This window comes from Amblyomma maculatum, chromosome 1 (genome assembly GCF_055883805.1).
Source record: "Amblyomma maculatum isolate TAMU_Amacu chromosome 1, ASM5588380v1, whole genome shotgun sequence".
Lineage (NCBI taxonomy): Eukaryota > Metazoa > Arthropoda > Arachnida > Ixodida > Ixodidae > Amblyomma > Amblyomma maculatum.
In genome coordinates, this window is record NC_139344.1 from 490066025 (window position 1) to 490081387 (window position 15363).

Sequence of the window (15363 nt, forward strand, 5' to 3'; positions counted from 1 at the left end):
CGTAACACATTGGTTCCTGGTATTTGGCTTCACTACATTTTATTGGTGTAGTCGGGAGAATAGGAATTTCCAACTCGCAACAACCACCCTGTCTTGATACATCAAGGCAACTGCTGCAGACATACAACAGATCCGAAGGCATGTCGCCTAGCACACAGTACAATAGATGCTGTCAAGAGAGTCCAAGAAGTGGCCGATTCCATGCCAAGTTACTTAAGACAATGCCATGTTTCGGACACCATCACATACAGAGAACTTTTGCTCAGATAACCACAGCTGTGTTACCCCCGCAAGGGTCAAGTGTTGTTGTATATGACAAACTCTTTAATCCATGCCAGGCCTGTTCACATATCAATCTGTTGCTTTAATTCTAAAGGCTGAAAACTAGAGAGGCAAAAAATTGCAGTCACACATTTGTGCTTCTCCACCTCCCGCCACTGCAAATCATGCGTCCAAAATCACTCTGAATGCTTTCCAAATAATAACATATCAGCAAATGCAAGGGTGACAATACTCCACAACAAGATTAAATACATTGCAAGCAAGATATTTTAAACTTAAATAGGAGCACGCTCTAAACCAGTAGGAGTGAGAGTGTCCATTTGGTCACACCAGTTACAGCTCACTGCACTACTGAGGTAGCGGCGGAATCCAACTGGTGGAGGAAACTCGTACGTCGGCCCAGAGTATTCCTTGCCTATGTAAATGTAAATAAACGAGAGTAATACAGCAATTACATTTAGTTTGCATAAATTCAGCAAACTCACTCACAATAGAATTTGATTTGAGTAAAGCAAGTGAGAGTGCCTGCCGCAGAAGGAAAAAGGAAGTAACGAGACTGGCAGTCAATGCTAGCACAAATACAAATATTTAGCACACTTGCAAAACACTGAAATAGCAAACAAAGAGACTAAGTTAAATCACGTGTGCAGTAAGTGCGGAATATGCTGCGGCTTGCATGGAATTGTAATCAAGAGTGCTTATAGCAGCAACTGCCAAGCTCTTTGACAGGATTACGAGGTACAGTCTTCGTCAAAAGTGTAGAGCCCAGGGGGTCTGCTTCTGGGCCAGTTCCTGCGACTTGTAATGAATTTCTGGTATTCCAACTTTGTTGACGGCAAGAAGATTTTTTGTCCTACCCCCTTCAGTGGGAAAGGCCTCAACTAATTCTACATCAGTGCCACAATTCGGCTCAGAAGCGGACCCCCCGGGCTCTACACTTTTGACAAAGGCTGTACATGCAACGGTGCCTCACTCCCCTCAACAAAACGTACCACCTCAGGTTAATTATTGCTTTGTTTTCAAATAAGCTGTCAATGGCCTTGACAGCAGCTTGAAGCCAAGCACTGCCCACTATTTATGGAGGCATTGTTTCTGCTATCATTCCCAGTTTTCTCAAAGTGATGACGCTGTTGGAGCAAGCAAAAGATATATATTAGGGAACTCTGCGGTATCGACATGCATCTGAAGTGTTAAATCTATATAAACAAGCTCAGCGAGTTCTACCAATTCTGTGAATTCGGCGCCATCTATTAGCGTTGCGAGAAAGAGTCTGCTGTCCCACATTGCCTCCGAGATCATCGCCACGCTTGCGGGGGTGATTTCTGAGGCCATGCTTCCCGCCCTTCCTCGCAAACATCTCCTCGCCTTTGACTGTCTTTTGAGCTGCTTTTTCAAAAGAGCGAGAATGAGTGGCGACTCACTGAGCGGCCACTCTTTTAAAGAGCCGCTGGTTCAGTGAGCCATCGGGAACCGTGAGCAGCGTTTCTTTTGGAGTGCTGTTAGGAACCGTTTTGCCAGAGTTAGGTCTTCTGTTTGCTGCAACTTCAGCGCCATCTATTAGCAGCACGAGAAAGCAACTCCAGTGGGCAGGCACAGGTGGATTGGGCCGGCATATAAAGAAAAGAAAAAAGTGTGCTGTCTGCACAATCCTTCGCACGCCGTCGGTTGGCTGTTTCGATGCCGTGTCGAGGCTCCGCGCTGGCGACCTGGCAGCCGCAATGTTTGTATGCTTCGGGTGGTCGCCGCTGTTTTTGTGCGTCTTTTGTTTTGCTTTCAGTAATTGCTATGCATAGCTTTCTCAAGCTGCATTACAACAGGGCGATTGTGGAATGCATAGCCCCTTCCGCAGCCAGCCCAGCAGAAAAAAATATCTGGTTCAGTCACGAACAGCACAGACTGCAGCACGTCGTGTGCTCTAAACGGGAACAGATGCTTTAAGAAAATGAAAACCACACTTCACAGCATGAATGGGAGCGATTCGACTTGAAGTAGACACAAAATGAACAAATGAATTAAATACGGTCTGCGTATGTATGTGGCGGCAAAAACGGAAAGGTTGAACAAGTTTGGGTTAGGGGACCGGGCCAGAAACCTGTTGCCAGGAATAAAGGAAGCAATGGGAGAAGCCGGGGTGCTGAGAGCTGTGGGTATTGAGAAAAACTGTCGCAAAGTTGAACAACAGGGTTATAAGAATATACGAAAAACGAATCAGCTAGAGAAAGCATGTGTGGGGGGAGGGGAGATAGGATAGACACACAAATATTTCCACGCTTTCGTTTAGTTTCGGGAGGTCGAACGGGTGCGTATCAGTGAACGAGAGAGAGGCAGAGTTGTCTTTCTCTCTTTCCAATAGACCACTGTCCGCTCCTGAGCGACCCAAGCTTAAGTGAGCCGGTGAACCGTTCAAATGAGCCGGCTCACTTCAGTAAGCTGAGCCGTTCTGAGCCGCTTTGCTGATCTCTAGGTCGTCGTCTCTTCAGCTCACTGTTCCTGAGTCTGCATCGCTTGGATGGTAGCTATTGGAAGGTACTCTTGAGAAGATAAAGGTGGCAAACACCTGCCACATGGCGGCTGCGACGAGGTACTGGCTGGATTCCCAGGATGCTTTTACCCAGCACCTCCACCAAATGTAGCGGATGAAATGGGTTTAATGCAGGTCAGCGTTTGAATAATGAAGACTGCTTGCAAACGGCCCAAAGCCCAGTCTGCACGCATCTCTCTCTTCCTCGAACTTCTCAGTAAGCACTTCCTCATTTGAAAGTAAAAATGGGGCATTTCACATATAAACCTCTGGCACCCATTGCATTGACTTATGCTTTAGTCCACTTCAGCAAATCATAATGGTTTCGGAGCACTGCAAGTTTCATTTTCAACCGTCAAAATGTAGAGCACATGCAGTCGAACCCCGCAATAAAGAAACCTGCAAAGGAATTGTTTTTTTTTTTGTTCCCGCGAGAATTTCACTCTTGCAAAAGTTGACAAATGAGTAAATATTAGCAATTGGCAATTAAGCTATAAGTTGTGATGGCTCAAAAAGTGAGCATGGAAACGGCGAATACGCACTTGTCGGAATTCACAACCAGGCCGTGCTGTTGGAGGCGCTGTAAACTGCACGCAGGTAGTTCTCGTTATCTATAGACATATTGCTGACTGTGTTCGCATACATCAATGATCGATGTATGCGAACACAGCTGGGAGGCCTCTTGTGACCTTAGCAATGAACTGCTGAAAGTTCGAGCTGGGTTCTGAAGTCCAAAGGGCTGCCTTAGGTATGCTGGCAAACACAGTGGGTATCTGGTGATGTGCCTAACCAGGTCCACTTTGTTAAAAATGGTGCAGCCATTCAGATGTGATGTGAAGCAGTGGATAGCTGTCGTGGACAGTCTTGGCATTCAACGCTTAATAGTCACCGCACGGACACCAGTCACTTGGATCTTTTTTTATATATGAGATGGAATGAAGCCCATGCGCTGGATGATGGGTGTATAATGTCGAGCTGCATCATGATTGAACTCCCGTTTAGCAGGTGACCACCAAACAAGAGGCGTGATCGTGCTGCTGGTGGTGGTCACACCATATGCTTTGGTGGCTGGGTGAGATTTAAACGCTTTGCCAGTTACTGAAATCACACCGGGATGTTCTCAAAGGAGGTGATGGTATCAGCATGCCGATGCCAGTGGGGACAAGGTTAGACTCGACGCCAGATATAGATAGCCGAGTGAAGCTGTCTGTCGGGCTGCATGCTGAATGAAGCCCAAGTGAAAGTACGATAAGAAATATACGCTGATGATTGGGTCAACATCAGCGATGACGAACACTCATCAAAATGTGTGGCAGGGTACCAAGTTGAGGGTGAGGGAGCGAAGTCTATATGTCACTATGGTCGAAGAGATGGCACGATGGCTTTTTTTTTGAAGGATCACGCTGACCTCTGCACCATTGTTGACAAGAAACGGGGTATGACAGGTCTTGTCAATTACCACAAAAGGAGCCCGCCAGGGTGGCGCAGTGGTTACGGCACTCGACTACTGTTCCCAAGGACGCGGGATCGACTCCCGGCCTCGGCGGCCACTTTTCGATCGAGGCGAAAAGCAAGGCGCCCGTGTGCTGTGCGATGTCAGTGCACGTTAAAGAACCCCAAGTGGTCGAAATTTCCACTACGGCGTCTCTCATAGCCTGAGTTGCTTTGGGACGTTAAACCCCACAAACCAAACCACGAAAGGTGGCCGCATTGGGGAGCCACGAGTTGCCATTAATGGTCTTGAGGGGTTTTTCCCAACCACGAGACGTGCACTTCATGGCAGGATGTAGGAATTGCCAGTCATACCAACAGTGTTAAGCTATGGCTCGTTGTGCACGATGGAAAGTGGTGACTGGAATATGGTAAATGGTCTCTTGGGACAGGCTCCTGAGTGTGTCAACTGAGGTAGTAAGCTCATCAGTACAGGCCTCGAGGCAGAAAATTGCCGAGTCTGCCAGTGGTGAGACAGCTGTGGCTAGCTGGAAGGCCACCTCATGAACCTGGTTGGTCAGCTCTATGGTTGTGTCACTGGCCGCTGGGAAGGCAAGATGCAGATGCTTGGGCATCAGCAAGAGCTGAAGAAGAGCTCTCGAAGCAGCGGAACATGGGTGGTGAGTCCTCACCGAGGAGCTGCCAAATCCGGTGAAGTTGTGAAAGGCGACAGTCACCAAGGTCCACCAGTAAGGAGCTGCTGTAGGTGAGAGCGTTCTTATGCCATAGTTCTCTCGGGTACTTTGGTCTTGAGGTGCTGATGAGGGCATCTCCCATGAGTTTATAAGACTATCCTACAGGTCACTGATCATGTCAGGAGAGAGCGCAGATACGACATGATTGTACTAAATCACTTTGTGAGGTGATGCAGTCAGTAGAGATGTGCACGGGCGGAAATTCTGAGCCCGAGCTAGCTTGGAATCTGTGTTACAGACCAGAGTCTGGCATGGCAACGTGTTCAGACTTAAAGGGCCCATGGAGAGCTATTTACGAAAACTAGAAAATGCACTCTAGATATAGGTATCCTATCAGTCCTCTTTGCAACACGCAATTTTTTACGCTAGTGTCAGTAATACAGAAAATATTGGCGATTGAAAATGACGCTCGTCCTCTGCACGCTTAACCGAACGCACGCCACCGCAGAAGAAAAAAATGAAAAAAAGCTGAGACGGCACCCCACCACGTTCCATTCCGCCCGGGTCACCTGGGAGCATCCAGTGAGCGGGCACAACCAGCAAGCCACGATGACATCATTTGGGAGGTTTGCGCGGGGGAATGTGTCGCCCTAATCAGTTGAGAGCTTTAACCAGGAGCATTTTTTAAAAATTAGTTGTCAATTGTCTCCATGCAAAGTGTTTAAATTTGACTCTAATACTCACAAAAGACCTTCACTAGAATATTATACGGCCCTGGTCTGGCCCAGAATGATACAGTGTAAGGAAGAAGATAAGAAGGAAAGAAATAATTTCCAAATAATGAGTTGACCTTGAAATGCTCAGTTGTCGCATTTAAGATTGAAATTTGTAGAATATATAGAGGCGCAGCACAACATAGAATTATTTTTTTTAATGTTATTATGCAAGAACAATTTAATCATTGATGAATGCTTAAGACATTTGTGGCACTCCTGGATTGTGAATCCAGCAATGCTGAAGTTCTTTTCACTGTTGTAACTTGTGGCTGCACTTAGCAAGAAAGGCGAGATTTGGGTTCATGGTTTCCTCACTTCACCTCTGAGCAAGGGGTTGATTTTGTGGCCAAGTACTCAGTAAGCTTATCTTGCTCACTGTGTGCCTTTCATGGCACCGACAAGGCCGTGGACCGCAGATGCTTTGACTAGGTGTTGCGGCCCATTTCTACTGAGGCTTGTCGAGGCCTGGCACAACACAGACGTGGAAGAGCTGACAGCATACCGCGAATCTGGAAACTGATACCTAAACATCTGCCGAAGAGGAAGAGACAAAAGTAAAAATTTGATAGCCCACAAGCAGCCCTTCTGCTTGGTCGTTGACAGCTAGCAAAGATCTGTTCATGCCAGGGGTGTGTGGTGTAAAGGTACATAACATCTGTATAGAGAATTCAGACACTCTTGTCTGGAAAGGATGCTGCAAAAAACTGCTGTATTGTGACTCCTAGCACACCACAACCATATTCGTGCCTTCACCGAGCCCTTGCACACCTTTAGCGGTGAGGGCTGAATTGTGCCTCAATCTGGAGAAACCACACTTGCGGGTTCTGGGATCAGAAGGGTGAAAGGCAAAGTTGCAGCAGTGAAACGTACTGCGAGAGTAAGGGCAGCTCTGTTGAGCAGGTGCCGGCTTCAGTCATCCTCTAGTCCTAGGTAATCAGTTGTAGATGTGGTGCTCTAGGCCGCAAGGAAAAATGAGCTTCCCACACATTTTAAGGCATAACCAAACTGAGCTGTGGCAGCACGTGTCTCCGGCCCAGTGCATTCTTTGTTGTCCTCTTGTGCAGCCGCGCTTAAGGCACAGCCAAAGAAGGATGCTGCAATGGTAGTTTTTCTAACCAATTGTTCCAGTTTGTTTTTTCTGATATTTTATGTTAAGCCTGTACTCTGTGAAATTTCTGGAACTCAGAGGAGAGTACTATAACTGTCGCAGCATTCAACAAATTTTTATATTACGGTTCTGTATTCTCTGCATGAACGACACAAATTTATTTAAAAAAAAAAGGAAATGAATACATAACTCCTCAGGGCTATTTCTTGGACTAGTTAGTGGGGTTTACTCAGTGACGTGAAAGAGACACAGGGCAAAGCGCTAACTTGCAAATCAAGTTTATTTGGAGCGAATAAACATATATATAGAGGAAAGCACTAAAAAAATCACTAATCGGTGCAGCGGTGGCGTAGCGGTAGAACATCCGCCTCGCATGCAAGAGGACCGGGGTTCAAATCCCGGTGCCGCGCAATTCTCCACTGGATAAAAAAAAAAAAAAAAACGCGTGTCGATGGAATTGCATAAACAGGTTTGGGGTGCGACCTGATGCCGGTGAACACCTCCGGCAACGCACTCCCTCACCAGAACAGGAGTTGGCCACCCTGGTGCAGTAATTGGCCGCAACCTCCTATGATAAGCTCCATAAAACCCCGGCCCTCAGTCACCAGCGGCTGCGGAACAACTGACCACGGCGGTGGTCAGACCTGTGACGCAGCAGGGGGTGCTAAGAAAGCCTGGCTCCGCTGGACAGGCTGCCATTGGAAACTGACCCTGGCAACGTTTAATACTAGAACCCTAGCTAGTGAAGCTAGCTTAGCAGTGCTGTTAGAGGAACTAGAGGGCATGAAATGGGATGTCATAGGGCTTAGTGAGGTTAGGAGGCCGAATGAGGCATATACTGTACTGAAGGATGGGCATGTACTGTGTTATCGAGGCTTACCAGAGAGGCGACAACTAGGAGTAGGTTTCCTTGTCAATAAGTATATAGCGGGTAATATAGATGAATTCTATAGTATTAATGAGAGGGTTGCAGGCATCGTAATTAGGCGTAATAAGCGGTATAAACTGAAGGTTGTACAGGCCTATGCACCTACATGTAGTTATGATGACCAGGCAGTTGAAAGCTTCTATGAAGATGTAGAATCGGCAATGCGAAAAGTAGAGACGCAGTATACTGTACTAATGGGCGACTTCAATGCCAAGGTAGGAAAAAAGCGGGCAGGTGACAAGGCAGTAGGTGACTATGGCATTGGTTCTAGGAATAGCAGGGGGGAGTTACTAGTTGAGTTTGCAGAGCGCAATAACTTACGAATCATGAATACCTTCTTCAGCAAACGGAAGAACCGGAAATGGACATGGAAAAGTCCTAACGGAGAGACTAAAAATGAAATCGACTTCATAATGTGTTCAACCCCCGCCATTATGCAAGATGTAGAGGTAATCGGGAAAGTGCGATGCAGTGACCACAGGATGGTGAGGTCCCGAATTAGCCTAAATCTGAAGAAGGAACGCAACAGATTAGTAAGAAAGAAACCCATCAACGAATTAGCGGTGAGGGGGAGGGCAGAAGAGTTCAGGATCTCGCTACAGAATAGGTTTTCAGCTCTAACTGAGGATGGCGACATTACCCTAGAGGCAAGGAACAATAATTTCAGAGATATTATTACTGAGTGCGCGGTAGAAGTAGGCGGTAGGATAGTTAGAGAGGATACCGGCAAGCTGTCTAAGGCGACGAAAGATTTGATTAGGAAACGCCAGAGTATGAAAGCTTCCAATCCAACAGACCAGATCGAATTGGCTGAGATATCAAAGCTAATCAATAAGCGCAAGGTGGCCGATATAAGGAAGTATAACATGGAGAAAATTGAGCATGCTGTAAAGAACGGGGGAAGCCTTAAAGCGGTAAAGAAGAAATTGGGCATAGGCAAAGACCAGATGTATGCGATAAGGGACAAGGTGGGCAACGTCATCACTAATATGGACAAGATAGTCAAAGTAGCCGAGGAGTTCTATACAGATCTCTGCAGTAGCCAAAGTAGTCAGGACCGTAATGAGATTGGCGCTAGGGAAAAACAGTCAGACGTTCCACCAGTGACGAAGGACGAGGTCAAGAAAGCACTAGAAACTATGAAAAGGGGGAAATCAGCTGGAGAGGATCAGATAACTACAGATTTGCTGAAGGACGGGGGGGATATCGTGCTAGAAAAACTGGCCACCCTGTATACGCAGTGCCTGGTGTCATCGACGGCACCGGAACCATGGAAGAATGCAAACATTATCCTCATTCACAAGAAAGGGGACTCTAAGGACCTTAAAAATTACAGACCAATCAGCTTACTGTCTGTTACATATAAGGTATTTACTAAGGTAATCGCTAATAGAATCAGGACAACCTTAGACTGCAATCAAGCAAAGGATCAAGCAGGGTTTCAGAAACTGCAGTCTACTATCGATCATATCCATACCATCAATCAGGTGATAGAAAAATGCTCGGAATATAACCAGCCCTTATACATAGCATTCATTGATTACGAAAAAGCATTCGACTCAGTTGAAACCTCGGCGGTGATGCAGGCATTGCGAAATCAGGGGGTAGACGAGCCGTACGTGAAAGTGCTGGAAGATATATATAGTGGCTGCACAGCAACCATAGTTCTGCATAAAGGAAGTAACAAAATTCCCATAAAGAAAGGTGTTAGGCAAGGAGACACAATCTCCCCAGTACTATTCACAGCTTGTTTAGAGGAAGTATTCAGAGGCTTGGAATGGGAGCAGTTAGGGATAAGGGTAGATGGAGAACACCTCAGTAATCTGCGATTTGCTGATGACATTGCCTTGCTAAGCAACTCGGGGGATGAACTGCAAATAATGATTGATGACCTAGACAGGAAAAGTAGAAAGGTAGGCTTGAAAATCAATATGCAGAAGACTAAGGTAATGTTCAACAGCCTCGGGAAGGAACAGCAGTTTACAATAGGTAGCGAAATACTGGAAGTAGTAGGCGAATATGTCTACTTAGGACAGGTAGTAACCGCAGATCCGGACCACGAAAAGGAAATAACAAGAAGAATACGATTGGGATGGAGCGCATTTGGCAAGCACTCGCAGATTATGACTAGCAGCTTACCGGTATCGCTCAAGAGGAAAGTATACAACAGTTGCATCTTGCCTGTACTCACCTATGGGGCTGAAACGTGGAGGCTAACCAAGAGAGTTCTACTTAAGTTGAGGACAACCCAGAGGGCTATGGAACGAGAAGTGGTAGGGGTAACATTAAGAGATAGAAAGCGTGCAGAGTGGGTCAGAGAAATAACTCAAGTTACCGACATTCTAGTAGAAATTAAGAAGAAGAAATGGACATGGGCAGGACATGTAGTGCGAAGAGAGGATAACCGATGGTCGCTTAGGGTAACAAACTGGATTCCAAGGGAAGGAAAGCGTAGCAGGGGGCGGCAGAAAGTTAGGTGGGCGGATGAGGTTAAGAAGCTCGCAGGGGTCAAGTGGATGCAGCTAGCACAGAACAGGGTTAAGTGGAGAAATATGGGAGAGGCCTTCGCCCTGCAGTGGGTATAATCAGGCTGATGACGATGACTAAAAAAAATAAGATGAGGCACGTTTGATTCTCAAGAATGCAGCTGTGTGCGTTAATTGGTACTTCCATCAGTGAATCTGTCAGAAAAGGAAATTGCATTCCTCGATGGTCATGACATGAACGTGCGATGAGTTAAACTCTGCCTTTAAGGTCATGGCATGACAGCGTTAATGGTGCCAGTTGCCAGTTTTCTTTGTGGACCTTCGTGTAGACAGACTTTGCACTCACTTGTCAGAAGCTTTTAACTTGTGGCTACGTTGTCCCATACATAGTCGCAAGATACCACATTATAAAACCACCGCGGCAAAGATCTAAACCACCATTTTAACCAAGCCACACAAAGGTATTTTCGTGGCCTAGGGCTCGAATGTCTTAACTCTAGATCTAGGGGTCCTGAAGGGCTGGATTCAGATTTCACCCTTTGGTTGGCAGCGCCTACCAATTCGGCCATGCCACATCTCATGCCATCACACAGCTCAATGACTAGTCATGCATGACCATGTCGTCTGCCAGCTACCACTTGCCAGAGCCATGCCCATGAATTTTTGCTCACAATGTGGACAATGGCTTTTCTGCGGGATGAAGACTTTAATGGTGCTGAATTAAAATAAGGTGTTTAAGAGTTTAATATCCTGTTGCTATATTTGAGCAATCAGGTGCCTTCACTGGGCATCCCCCCTCTCCACTTGTATAGGAGAAGAGGGAGAGGACAGATTAATGATGTATTCCAGTGGATGAGCAGGAGCACTCCCAAAAGTTCTCTCCCAAGAGATGCTGCTTCCAATGGGAGAATTATGGTTGGAACACTTTCATCCAGCGATAGAACTAGTGCAGTTTCTTAGCACCAAGAACAGTCAAGAGCAGTCCAGGCGGCACTTCAAACACAAGTTTGAAGGACGTCAATCAAAAACACTGCATAATTACTGTTGCACTCCTTAAAGCAGAACATTTTCGAGGACACTGCAGGATCTGCACTGGAGAAATGCGTAAGCATGCTCATTGCTGTGTTGTCCGCAAGATGTGTCAGCGGGATTCCACGAGTAACAGACACTGCGCCTTTCCTTTCCTGTAAACCAATTATAGAAGGGTGGTGAACTGTGATGTGTTCAATAAGGGGCGTGCGATGTACCATGTGCAGCAGCAATGCTCAGGCGTTCGGATCTCTCCACTGCAGATTCTGCAGCACTCGGAATTTTTCAGATTGAAGTTGGCTGATTACCTCTATTTACACACTTTCTAACCATTCCTACCATTCGTGCACGCAAATCACGCCCTTTCCCGCTCGTCCACGTTTCAAACATTTCAAATTTACCGCCACTGGAAGTCAGTACCACGTGGCCGGTTTGGATGTCGCCATTACCCCTCTAATTAATTACCTAGTTAACCCACATGCTTAAAATTATTTCCCCAGCAAGATTTCTTGGTCCTCTATCTAATGCTGCAACCATTCTTTTTCTTATAACTTATTTCGTTCACATGTAATTGTGATGACAATTCTGGTGACATGAAACTGCCGACATACCTACATAATGCTGACGCATTAAAATGGTAGTGACAAAGCATTACTACCCTGTGCAGTCATACCTATTTGACATATGGTGCCTCTGTTGCTACAGAGGACATGGGCTCAACTTCAATGTCTTAGCTGTGATAAGCCGAGGAAATGGAGGTTAGCATTTCATTTACAATCATGCCAGTCACAATACTGCGGTCTGGCTAGCGGTGGTGATCGTTCAAGGGGCAGAAGATGCATACCCTCTCTTGGCATGCTACTGCACTGCTCCTCACTACTTGGCATCTCTGCTTCCATCCGCCTAATGCAATGAACTATACGAGTACTGATGCGACAGCATTTGCTGACCGTGAAGAATGTCAGGCATTCAGCGTCAGTGTCCATGCGAAGCCTTCGCCTTGTAACTGTGGCAGGTGGTGTTAAGAGATATTTCCCGCCTTCCATTTATGGGAGAGGAGGGAGATATTTGGACAAGAAAGATGCAGCAAAGTCGAACCAAAAGCCACGACGAATAGAAATAGAATATAATCAGGATTGGAATAATTGGAGAGTGAAAAAAAAAACGATGGAATTAAAATTGGATTGGTTGAAATGTTCCAAAGTGACTCTGGCTATGAGGGACGCTGTAGTGGAGGGCTGCAGATAATTATGACTAAGTGAGGTTCTTGAATGTATGCACTCTGAAATCGCACAGCATGTGGGCACCTTGCATTTTGTCTCCATTGTAACATGGCAAGGATCGAATCCGGGTTTCCAAGCTCTGTAGTCAAGCACCCAATGACCAAGCCACCACAGTGCACAATGAGAATAGTAATACATTGGTGAGTGAATTTCTTCTGCAGTCACTCGAACTAACCGTCCTTAAATCCTTAAATTTGTTTTTCCTACAACAAAACTTCCTATGAAAATGCTCTTCATGAACTGTTCCCAGCACTTACGGTTGTCAGGCATTGCCCCTAGTATGTGGGCCATTCACTTCTGATCTCTGCAGTAGGCACTCCAATCCTGAGTGACCTTATACTGGTTTCCATTGGGCGAACAGGAGTAAGAGCAACGAGCAGCCAGAGCAGCGTACAAGAGCACTGAGGACGCTCGTTCTCGTCTCCCCAACGGAACATTCACGCTGCTCGGAGAGCAGCATAGCGAGGGGGAGCGTGACATCAGGCGTCATGTGATGAAACTTTTCCCGCGTTCGCGTTGCCTGTATCCGCCGGCCGAACGCCACCGCTGCCGTCGTCCGCCATTTTTCTCGTCCGTCCTGCTTGGGATGTGCCTGGGCTCCGGGCGAATAACCAGAAGTGACGACAAAAAGGTCACGTGACTTCCTCCGTTCTCCCTGTACTCCACCGCTGGCGAGGAGCACCAAGGACTGCTCCCGGCTGCTCTCGGGACCCCAAAAGCGCGCCTCTTCTGCCAACAGAACACAACGCTACTGCTCCTGTTCAACCACTGGTAGGCGCCAAAACTCGCGAGAGCGCTTTTAGTGCAGCTAGAAGTGCTCCTGTTCGTCCAATGGAAACCAGTATTAGTACATTGCTGCAGAAGTGGTGGCTGCTGGAGACAGGATAAAATGGAAAAAGGTCCAATGGACTTATTTTCAGTAATGCTACTGCACATGTGTGAAGCCTCCTTCTCTATTTCTACATAGTGGAGCAGAAGCTCACTGCGTGTGCGAAAACCATGAAAGACGTCTTCTGGGTCATTGACGCGACAAACTGTTGCGCAATAATTGCATGCATTGCTAGCATGTACTCGGCCCTCAGGACCACATACATTGTCCCTGCCTGCTATTGCAACAAACGAAAAGACGCTGCCAGGTTTGCCTTCTAAGAGATCAAGTGCCGCTTGGAAAATAAACCCACCCTACTATTGTGAAAGAATTTCTGCAGAAATTATGCGAGAGAGCCTCGGTAACCCGCCCTGCCAAACATACCTTGCCTGACGTCTGCAAGAAGAGGTGCGACTTGAAAAAGGTCTATAGCAGAGCTGCATTGCATGTGCTTAACAAAGTTGTTTGCTGGGTTAAATAGTATAGCATCCTAAAATTTGAAAGTGCTGGGAAAGACAAGGACAAGAGAAGTGGACGAGACAAAAGCGTTTGTCCTGTCCATCTCTCTCGTCCTTATCTTAGCACTTTCAAATTTTAAGACTGCAAGTGCTGTTGTGCATAGCAATAAATTTGGTTACTCATAATTTGTCTGTTTATTATTTTGTTGGCTATTCATGGGGGGGACAAGCTTACAGAGGGGTATTTACATGACCTCACACGTGCCGTTTTATTGCCCCGAAGATGGCTTTTGAGTAGAAATCCGGAGTAAATTGTGGTGAGCCGATGAGACATGCATAGCAGTTTTTGCAACGCTCCATGAACAGCAAAATGTTGGCCACTGTCATGTTGGTGAATAGACCAAACACTCGCACGCACACAGTTTTATGTAATGTGAACCAAGGATTAAAAAAAAAAAAGGCGGAGCACTGCAGCTGACTGAAACCAACGACGTATTATTCGTCTTCGTGTAGTTCTGTTTGGAGTATTCCTTATATTTTATGTAATTGGTTAATTAGCTGAGATTAATTCTAATTTTTTTAATATTCAGTTTAGGCCCAAGTACCCTTCATTAAGTTCTAGATGTGGTTCAAGTACAAATGACCCAGTTTTTTCTACTAACATACTTCCTGCATGATTGTTTTTTCCAGCATTTAAACAAAGTGCGCAAATATGAAAGGAAAAGAAAATACCACATGACTACGGTCTTGCTCTGCTAAAGTTTGAATTATCCGAATTCAGGTTTTATCTTGCATGAAAAATGACAGAATCCTCTTCATGAGTATGCAGCTTCCGCCCACGCTGAAAATCCGGAAAGCCTGTCTTTTTTTCTTTTTATTTCGAATCAATGAAGCATACACGCCCGCCGTTTCAAAGTGAGCAGCCAACGTCACTGTCAGCCAACTCGGACAAAGATTTTATTGAGCTGTCCCACTGACAAAATTTGGCTATGGCAAACACGATGATGATCCCCAAATTTGGTCTAAACTACCCTCAAAATTTGACTTCGTCTGATTTGGACCAAAACAGACGTTCAGGCTAATTCAGCTATGTCAAGCATGATGGTGACTTCCAAATTTAGTCCAGGCCACTCTGCTGAAGCTGGATTCAGTTTATTGACAGGCACACTGGACAGCACTCAAAACATTGCTATGTCGCTAATGAGATCATGGATGTAACAATACAATAAAAAAAGGTGAGCGTTTGTCAAAAAACAGAGAGCACGTGCAATTGAAAAAATCATTGACATTTTCCCAAGACGTGGTTACAGGGATGATGACAGTGTTTCATGGCAAGAGATCCCTTCAGTTGTTTTTATGCAATTTCAGTGCCAAATTATAATAAATCCTTGATTCTTGGATATTATAGTGCTCGATCTATACTAAAGACATTTTTTTTTTCATCTACACCATAATCTAATTTAGTACATATTGTTACATTTTGGTCCATGTTTTGTCC